General features: G+C 37.9%; 3 long non-coding RNA genes and 1 other non-coding gene across 4 annotated transcripts; 2 read left to right on the top strand and 2 right to left on the bottom strand.

Annotated features, from left to right (window-relative positions):
* Positions 1-248: 248 nt before the first annotated feature.
* On the bottom strand, positions 249-2,086 carry LOC116620130. The gene is made up of 3 exons (XR_007306583.1): positions 2,032-2,086; positions 977-1,041; positions 249-871 (listed from the first exon to the last, which is right to left on the bottom strand). It is a non-coding gene; the product is annotated as an uncharacterized LOC116620130 (transcript).
* A 1,281-nt stretch (positions 2,087-3,367) lies between these two features.
* LOC125559872 lies at positions 3,368-7,147 on the top strand. Its single transcript, XR_007306567.1, has 3 exons — positions 3,368-3,671; positions 4,362-4,881; positions 5,370-7,147. It is a non-coding gene; the product is annotated as an uncharacterized LOC125559872 (long non-coding RNA).
* Positions 6,641-8,533, bottom strand: LOC116616696. Its single transcript, XR_007306568.1, has 4 exons — positions 8,360-8,533; positions 7,605-7,699; positions 7,369-7,471; positions 6,641-6,783 (listed from the first exon to the last, which is right to left on the bottom strand). It is a non-coding gene; the product is annotated as an uncharacterized LOC116616696 (long non-coding RNA).
* On the top strand, positions 7,618-9,379 carry LOC116616699. The gene is made up of 2 exons (XR_007306569.1): positions 7,618-7,740; positions 8,532-9,379. It is a non-coding gene; the product is annotated as an uncharacterized LOC116616699 (long non-coding RNA).
* The last annotated feature ends 338 nt before the right edge of the window (positions 9,380-9,717 follow it).

Genomic DNA, 9,717 nt, shown 5'->3' with positions numbered 1-9,717 from the left:
AAAACAGCAGCCAAAAGCTTCATGAGATTTTATGACAGAAGCTTCTGCTTTCTTCGCCAGTGAATCTAAATTCAAATGTTGCCCTCCTGTTTTCAGAGAACCAGGACCTCAGTTTTCTTAGAAAGTACATTGCAACCAGCTGCTTTTAATGGCCTTCAAATATAGAAGAAATTTCATCCAATTCCTTCACTGACTTTATTGTTGTAGGGATCTGGCTGATATCTAGAACTACATAGAAAAGCTTGTTGTTAAAAAAACTGCCAGTCATTGTTGGAGTTGTGAAGAGGCTCTGCTAAGACTTTGTCAATGACTGGGCCTAGCATTGGAATGCGCTCTTGCCTGGACTTCATACTTCTGATGAAACTTAAGATTATGGATTGTTTGGTCTTTTCTGAAATGTGTGAGTTTGCAAATGATCTCTCAAATTCATTGACTTTCTTAGCAACTTTTATTCCGTAATGATACACCCATGGCTGTCAGGCGTTGGTGGGCTCATTTTTTTATTGTTTACATACCATCTTTGTTAACATTTGCAAAAGTAGAAAAGGGTGTTGCATTCCTAAGCTCGCCAGAGAAAAACGCAAGCCATTTCATGTCAGAAGGTGCAAATTCAAATTGAAAGGTTACAGTTTGACCTCCAATTACATATTTTTCTCTTTAATGGTTTTCATTTAAATAGAATGTCTTAAGCATAGTTAACCATTGCTATGTGATCTTCCTTGCAATTAGTCCCACACAATAGAAAATTATCATAGGGACAAGCGACTTTGGAACCTACATTTAGAAAGCTAACTAGCCAGGCAGTTGCATCAGATCCTATTCCTAAAGGGGCCCCATCAGCCCCTAAGGCAACCTTAAAGTTCCCGCGCTCCTTTCCAAATCATTTTAGCATTTCATTGGAGTAAAAGTTGCAACTCTTATTAATAGATCCTCCAAATTTCTGAAGACCCCATTTAGAGGCTTGCTGTAACTGTACCTGAAGTTTATCTTTGTACCATGTTGCCGGGTAAAAATACAGCTTGCGATACGATAAGGTCACTCCTTTTTATATATCAACTGGAATAAATTAAAACTACAAAACGAAAACTGAATAAGAGAGATAGTAAGCTTAATTATAAATTGAGTCAACCACAAGGGCAGCGCGAAAATTGAAATGCCCATTTTCAAAAAATCTAATCGCTTACTTACAACCCTTCAATGGAGCTCAAAGTTAACCCGAATGTTTCTCAATATATTAATTTTATTCTACAAAAACGACGAAAAAAAAATTAATCGGCAACATTTTATTTGGCGGCCAAAAAAGCGAAAAAGTTCAATTTCTTCATTTTGAAAGTGTCATATAGTCCCCGGAATGGCCCCTAAAACTTACGATCAACAAAACCGATTGCTTTCATTTTTGGTATGTTCTTAGATATAGGAGGTAGCTAAATACCAATGGTAAAAAAAATCCTTGCCCGCGTATGGATTTTTTTCAGGTGCGAATTTCAGAGTAGGTAAATAACAGAATGACTGAAAATAAAAATACGCCAATTTCTCGGAATTCCTCTGATTTTAATAAAACTTCCTCTAAGTGTCGACCAAGGTCTGATGTACAATATCCTATAGCTTATTTGTTAAAACATTTCCCTATAGCGAACAGCACTTCGCAAATAGTGAGTTTAACGGGTTCGCCGTTCCGTTGGCATAGAAACAGCAATGTAAACACGTTACATTTTTATAAAGTTCATCCCTAGGCACATGGCATGGCCAAATAGTTTGATAATCCGATCCCTGTAGCAGAAGATACGAGTTGTGATTGACAGGATGGTTGGAGATTCGGGAAACTGTATCGAATCGCCTTAACGGGAGCTTGAAAAATGCACGTCTGCACTTTGTCGTTACCAGCAGTAATGTCGAAGGAAATTAGAAAAAAAAATAATAAGCTAACATACAAAATGTTTGAATGTCTTGTCGGAGATCAAGGACTAATCCATCTAAGGGCCTGCGGGAAACACGCCCAGATCCCGCAAGCGCAACTTGTTTCAGACTTACCTTTCGGGCATCCGGTGAACTTTGATCTACATTTCCTTCGGTTATTGTGCGACATTTTTCGAGACTTTGTGGCGATAGTCTTTCCCCTTCAAACTTTAGGCTTGGAATGTGGAATCGGCGCACACGTTTGTTTACTCCCTCCTTACTGTCCTGTTGTTATTTGTTTTTGTTTTTCGCCCTGTTCCTTCTTGTACGAGTGAGAGAAAACCGAGCTATATATTTCGCATGATTTTACATTTAATCGTGACTGCTTTTCTTTAGTGACTTTTCTTGTTTAGTCATAGGTGTGTTAGCATTCACGACTGTGCTTTGATCCACAGAATGCAAGTTTTATTTGAAGAATTGTATTTGGCGCGAAAATGAAATATGATCAGCTGGTGTTGTTTTCCCTTTCTATGATTTTTAAACGTAAGAAAAAAATCCATATAGAAAACTGATGCAAAGCAATGAATTTGTGTTCGTTGAATAAAAGTTGCAAAATCCGTATGTGAATATTTATTGACAGCGTTCTTGTCCAGCGTTCTTGTCCCGTGAAAATAAACGCAAGCAGTGGAGTGATATGAACATTAGGGAGCTGTCATTTATAACTGGGGGCGGGGGCAGCAAATATGTAGGGGGGGGGGCTTCCCTTTTTTCTAGGCGTCGAATATAGGTGTGGTTTCAATATAATACTGAACAAGAGAGTCATTGTTCAAATGTATATTTGATTCAGTTTACAATGTTTCTACTATTGTTATTAATGACCGCTCGCTTAGGGCGGCTATTATTGCAGTGAGGGTTGGGGTATTGAGTAAGGAATGGGGCTTGTGAGTTTGATGTCCACAGAAATACTCATAAAGGGGAAGGTTGTCCACGGGGCCACTTAAGGTCCCGACACTATCATCAGTAGGGACGATGAAGCGAAGCTTGTGAGCAACCTCGGTGTTAGAAGGCATGGTTACGGTAAGAGCAAATGTATAATTATGTTTATGGCAACACAGATGGAGCCTCGAGAGACTACAGGAGGGGGTTATCGGGGAAAAGTTAGGGCGTGGATTTTTAAAACGCCACCCTGAAATCTCCATGAGAGCGTCGTAGAATATTAGAAAACTGAGGGCAATGGCAACGCATCCTTGCATTGATGCGTTTTACAAACGTCTCCTAGAGGCGCTTGTGAAGAACGGCATGGGCAAGTAGTAAATGCAGTCTGTATAGGGGGTGGATTCCAGTCCCCCGGCCGCGCGGTCGTGGCGCGTTCTGGTTGGTTGTTGAGAATGGCGTGCTGTGATTGGTTGGATTTTGAGGGGCGGAAGTGACGTCACAGGTGGACTTTGGACTTGGGGCCTTGAACTTTGGGGGGAGGGTGGTGATTGGTCGGAATATGAGGGGCGGAAGTGACGTCATAGGTGAGGGTATTATTATGGGAAACACAGCGGTCAAACACTGCGCATGCTCAAAAATTGAAAACCAAGATGGCGGACGTTCTACCACATGGAAGCATAAACAAGAGAGGAAAATGGGAGAAATGTGCACTTTAATTTCTTGCCATTGAGTAATGTTTATAATCTAAAGAAAGAGAGAAGGTTCCTTTCGTCCCTGATCATTTATTTTACCAATCTATGCTTCAGCGACTTTTATAAGGGATGCGAAACGAAGCGGAGGTAAGCACAACTCAATTTCCTGTTTTTTTTTTTTATCACTTCCTTTGTTCCGCCTCGCGTTTACTTATCTGTTTTATTCTTCCCTCTTTCCCTAATTTTATGGATATGAGACTTATTCATTAGCAGATAGCTTGTATGAAACCTGTAACTTTTTGCTTTCATAACACAAAATAATGAGCCCTTATTAATTCTTAATCCTGTCTCGAATTTTTCTTTCTAACATTGCCTTAGAAGTACTTTTCTAATATTTTTCTCAAAGGGGCTGCGTCACGGTTACGTGAGTAAATTTGTAAATGCAGCTCTGAATTATCCCGAATGAAGTCCACTATTTCATATCAGTCAAATATCGCCTGCTGTTATTCATACAAATTCTCATCGCTGTAAAGTACTCAAAATTCATTGTAATATTAATTTAGACATGTGCTACCATGAACACTCATCTAAGTTGACAAGATTCTGTTGTGTTTTTGACATCCTTTACATATGAAGTTTACTCAACTTGTGTAACAGACTGTCTAAAACCTGATAGAAACTTGTCAAAAACTTAGTCGGGTGTTTACTAGCATGTTGCTGACAGCAATAGCAAATAAAGTACTGTAATTCTAAACAAAACTTATAAAACTGTACACATAATTACATTAGGACTTAACCACTGCTTACATATAGTTAAATATTGCTCAATATCTTGAGTGCAGCTTTACCAACAAGGGCACCAAAAGTTCCATGCAAATGGCTATCAAGGAGAAGCACTTCATTCCCTCTTCCAAGGAAACATACAGATAGGCCATTGATTATTACGAGTGCAGCGATATTGGGTTCTCTCACTAGACGCTGGAGGTAGAACCTAAGTGATGACTGTGGGACTTGTGGATTCTGACACACAAAGTCTACATCAAAGGAGTCTTCTACCGTAATTGTGCCAATTGAAGATAGATGCACAGCAGCATCTTGAACTCTGAAATTAATAGCCCCGGCCTCCTGTGACTTGTTGGTGAACTCTATTTCCATGAGAAATGCAATAACACATAATCACTCCCCAAACTGGTGACAACTGGGCAATTGGAAATGCAAGTGTTCCTAAATTAGAAATGACTGTTTTGGCTAAAATAATAGCAATAAAGTGCAGGCATTTGATCCGTTTCGCCCATTTAGGGTAGATTGGGAGATACTGTTCTCAAACAGCCAAATTTTACAACCAGACACATTCAATGTTGTAATTTTAAATGTTCTATTAATTGCTGAAGTAGCTGCATGCTGCTGGTTTGAGTGACTTTGTTGTCTTGTTGATGCAGAAGTTTGGCTGGGTGTTGTAGATTGTGGTGTCTGAGAAGGTTGGGGGACAGTTATTCCTTCTAAGATGCTGTCAACATAGTTTGCCCATTGTTCTGAGTCATAAAAGTCAGGATCCTTTGTGCTTACTACAGGAATTTCATCATCATTGTCATTTGCATTAAGTTCAGCAGTATTCCTGGATGGAGAGGAGTTTGTGGGAGTTATGAGAGTAGTATTGAAAGCAGTTGCTAGTTTTGAAAGATGATCACTGAGTGGCTTGAAGCAGTGGGAACACTTATTACCAGATTGAACTAAACAAGATTTATGGTAGGCATGGAAGCATGGGAGTCTAACAACTTCATCATCTTCTTGTATCTGACATGTCTTTCTGGATATTCATTACAAAATTTGTAGGAAAGAGGTAAGGCCTTGTTCTCTACTGTGGTATCAAATGTCTTGATATAAAACTGAGGCTTTCCTTTTGGAGTCCCCTGCCTGGTTGTTTCTTGAGGAAGTTTTCTTGATTGTCCTAGATTCTGTGCAATGCTAACAAATAGCTTCAGCAGTGTCTCAGCTGACCTCCCAGCAATCAATTTTATATTTCTTTCTGAATTTGTTCCTCTTAGATATGGTCGAATAAAATTTGCAAAGAATGATTTTGCAGTTTTTGATGTTGTAAGACCAATTGCTGTATCTCTAATCTGGTTGGCTTTGTAGTAATCGCGTATATGGAAACGTAACAGGGAGTGCCAAATCTCCACTTTTTTCTCGGTGATGATTGCAAGCCATTTCTTTTTAAAGTTGTAGTATTCGAGTAAAAAAATTTCGTTGGTGGCATAAATCGTTTAACATTGACAGGGTTGACCTGTCATAGTGATGGCGGTTCCAGATGATAAATAGGATCAGGAATCTGAACATGATTGACTCATAATGTTCTAGGTCACCAGAACGGAAAATAACTCCATATTGAAAAATAAATAGAGGGAGAACTTCATCAAGGATATTGAGTATGCATGCAAATTCCATGTCTTTGCACAGTTTAAGTTTTCCAAGAACTTTATCTCGGATCAGTAGCCAGCCAAGGAGAGTGCCAATCAAGACCAGATTTGATCTGAATGGCTTTGGTTTCACTGGCAGGATACCTCCAAATACATCTGTATATATCCTTGAAAAAAAGAAGTGATAAGTTGTTATAATGTCCTCTACTGCATTCAAACTGACATGAAAGGGTCCTTGCTCAGGAATTAATGATGCATATATGTTACTTTGTTGCGCAACAAGTTTCTTGAAGTAAAACCAGGTAGGCCAATCTCCAGGGCAGGGAAGTGCATATTCCTTGGTGTAGTTTAATAATGGTTGTCCAGCACTGCTAATTGTGTGGTCAAGTGCAAACTTATAGTTTTCCATGGACTTTAATGGATGTTCGAATTCATCGACTAGTCGACAACTGTTTAGCTTGCATAGTTCTTCATGTGCTAAGTCATGGTAAACACAAAATTCATCGAGTTGACTCTGCACTGACTCTCCATTTAGCTTTCTATAACCTGGAACTGAGCTGAAGAAGGAAGTTTGCCACTCCTTCAACTTTTCAGCAATGGTTAGGAGATTTCCAACTGAGATCCCCCAAACACATTTTTGCATGATTCCATTCATTGAAACAGATGGAGAAATGAACAGCATCAATACTTTTAGGCACCTTTGGGGCTTTGATAGAAGGGTGGATATCTAACAGTGAAGAGGTCATATGGGTAGCCACTGATAGTTTCATATCACTCCCTGGCAGTCGCACAGTGTGAATATTGTGAAAGTCATCTATAAGCAGCATTATGAAGCCCTTCTCCTATAAGATAAAACAAAGAAAGAAAAATATTTAAATTTGGAAATTGACTATACTTTGAAATGTTTATTAGTAGAAATACACCCCCATTCCCACCACTCTAGAATTTCCTAAATCCCTTCCTCAGACATTGTGCAGTGCATGTAAACGCTTAATTCCTATTCCTGTAGCAACGCACCATGGGTATGGTTTACGGTCCGGTACGGCGTCTGTTGTCCCCATCTGCGGCCGTACGAATAGGCTCAACAATTTCTGTACTTATCGTTATCAACAAGTTATGTAAATGTAAGGATGTATTATATATATACTGGCTGCCCTGTAATTCAGCTTTCGCTGCAATAGGGTTAATAAACACATTATCTATCTATCTATCTATCTATCTATCTATCTATCTATCTATCTATCTATCTATCTATCTATCTATCTATCTATCTATCTATCTATCTATCTATCTATCTATCTATCTATCTATCTATCTATCTATCTATCTATCTATCTATCTATCTATCTATCTATCTATCTATCTATCATGGTTAGGTCTGTATATAACATTAAAATCAAAGTCAGTTGTGACAAAAATAAGCTTACATCAACTGCATATTTTAGATGTTCCTGCAGCTGATTTGGGTAGTTCCTTTTTTGTGTTTTTTTTTTTTTTGCCTGTCAAGTGTCCTTGGTGCCACACTGTATCCTGAAAAAAGCAGGATTTTTGAACACAGGTCTTCCAATTCCATGTCACCCACCAAAGTTTCAATATCTTGTGGATTTAGATTGTTCAAAGGGATACACTAGATGTCATTTTTAATTATGTTCCTTGCACTCACCTAGCACTGGTCTAGTGTTGATTGCAGACCTTGATGCTCCATGGTGGTGAAGAAATGCACCAACGTCCTTATTAAATTGAGAGGTCTTCTGTGATCTACAGACAATAACAGAAAAAGGATCAAAGTAGTTGTTCAAGTAGGTAGGATAAGCAAAGCATATAGTCTAGTACATGTCAAGCGAATTTTTATGTGATACCACAGGCCTATAGCATTTGTTTTTTAGAGGGTTCAAACAAACCCCCAAGAACACTTTGTCAGCTGTATTTTTAGATAGTTTATACCTGAAGTATGCTAGGATGTGAAGAATGGCAACAGTCCTTTGCTCTTGTAGTTGCTTCCTTTTTTTTTGAAGTGGTATCTTTTATAATTGAGTTTAGAATAATTTCATACAATCCACATACATGTTCTTCCACAAAGTCTCGCATCAACGCAGGGGAGTACAAGGGTGGGCCTTCATTGGTTTCATAATATTCATATAGTGAAGATTGGAATTGTGTTATCAAGTCTTCAAATGAATGATCTGGAATGAAATATAATCATGTTTTATGTTTCTGAACAATACAATACCATAAATATACTTTCCTAACCTAGGGCCCTACTACTATACTTTGTATTATAATTATTTTAACTGATAGAAAAAAAAGCATTCACCTTTGTGAAAAGTATGATAACAATATGAGTACAGGGGTGTATCCAGGGGAGTGGCCCAGGGGGCCAGCATTATAGTGTATTATGTAGCTGTCACAATAGGATACCTTTTAACTGATCTAGCTCATTGATGGAAACAAACATCTTTTCCCAAACACTGCTATCTATTTGGACATTGCCTTGATTGTCTATGTTGACCAGACCAAATTTGGTCTGTATGGTCTGCCTTGCATTGAGGTTTTCCATTCTCGAAAATATCATCCTTATGTTTTGTTCCAGCCTTGCAAGGATGGCAGAGAGTCTGGTAACTGTGACTGAATCACTTTCTAGGTTGTCTTTTGCATCCTGGATAGACTGGCATAGCCTTAGAACGGGTGATGTTGCTATCATGCAAATCTGAAATTGGAAAATTATAACATATATACTTATTGAAGAATTGTAATATTTTACATCATTCTATTATAATATACAATCATATACATTTTAGAAATTTTATAATATATCATCATCATCATTTCAAATATTATGCATGATTGTTAGGGTGGTAATAAAGAAAGACTGGAATTCCATGGTAGGTGGGGTCTACCCAGCATTCCCTGGAGGTGGGCATTTAACTTGAGCAAAGGGAGATGCAATTAACAAATTATTGCTGAAACTCTTGTTTCTTGCATGGCACGATCCGAGATGTTGCAGTAAGCCCCCCCCCCCTTTGAAGATTTGCCTATTAGAAATAGAAACAGAAAAAAACGGTCTGTATATACTTTAAATCCTTAATTTTAATATGGAAGTTGTGATGTTATCATCTACTTGCCTTGTTAAGTTTTGACTTAGTGGGACATTCATTTTATGTAAGTGGCTTGTCTGTTTTTTTGCATTGTTAAAAATAGAGGATAATATGATAAATAATGATGAATAAAGAGTCTTTATTTTGGAAAGGCAGAAAAGGATTGTGTGAATCAAACAAGGGTTTGGTTCATTTTAAAGAAGTTACATTAAAAAAGGGTATTTCATATTATAATTGAATATTACCATTGCGTGTTAGGTATATTGGGATTATATTTATTTGTAAAAGTAATAATATGTATACTTTAATGTTTCCTAATACTAAAAAATGTATGATTAAATTCAAAAATATTTTTAAAATCTTCATTATTTTCATTCATAATAAATGGTTTGTCTTCTGTTGACCTCGTTTTTCCACTTTTCTCACACTTTCCACCAAATGAACCACGGAGACAAACACATACAGTCAAAACAAGGACGGCAAGACAAACTTTCGCAAACTTCATCACGTCGCCGTGCAAAATATAAACAGAATTGCGGAACTATAAACCCGAAATGGATAGAAAATATCAACAAGAACTAACTGTGAAAATTTGAGCCTTAGCTGTTTAGCGCTGTTCTTAGCTGCTCCAAAAACGTTTCATTGTATTTTCAGCTCGATACATAAAGCTTGTCAAAGCCG

This window comes from Nematostella vectensis, chromosome 14, assembly GCF_932526225.1.
Source record: "Nematostella vectensis chromosome 14, jaNemVect1.1, whole genome shotgun sequence".
Taxonomy (NCBI): Eukaryota; Metazoa; Cnidaria; class Anthozoa; order Actiniaria; family Edwardsiidae; genus Nematostella; species Nematostella vectensis.
Note: the sequence above shows the minus strand (reverse complement) of the source record. Positions and strands in the feature narration are given on the sequence as shown.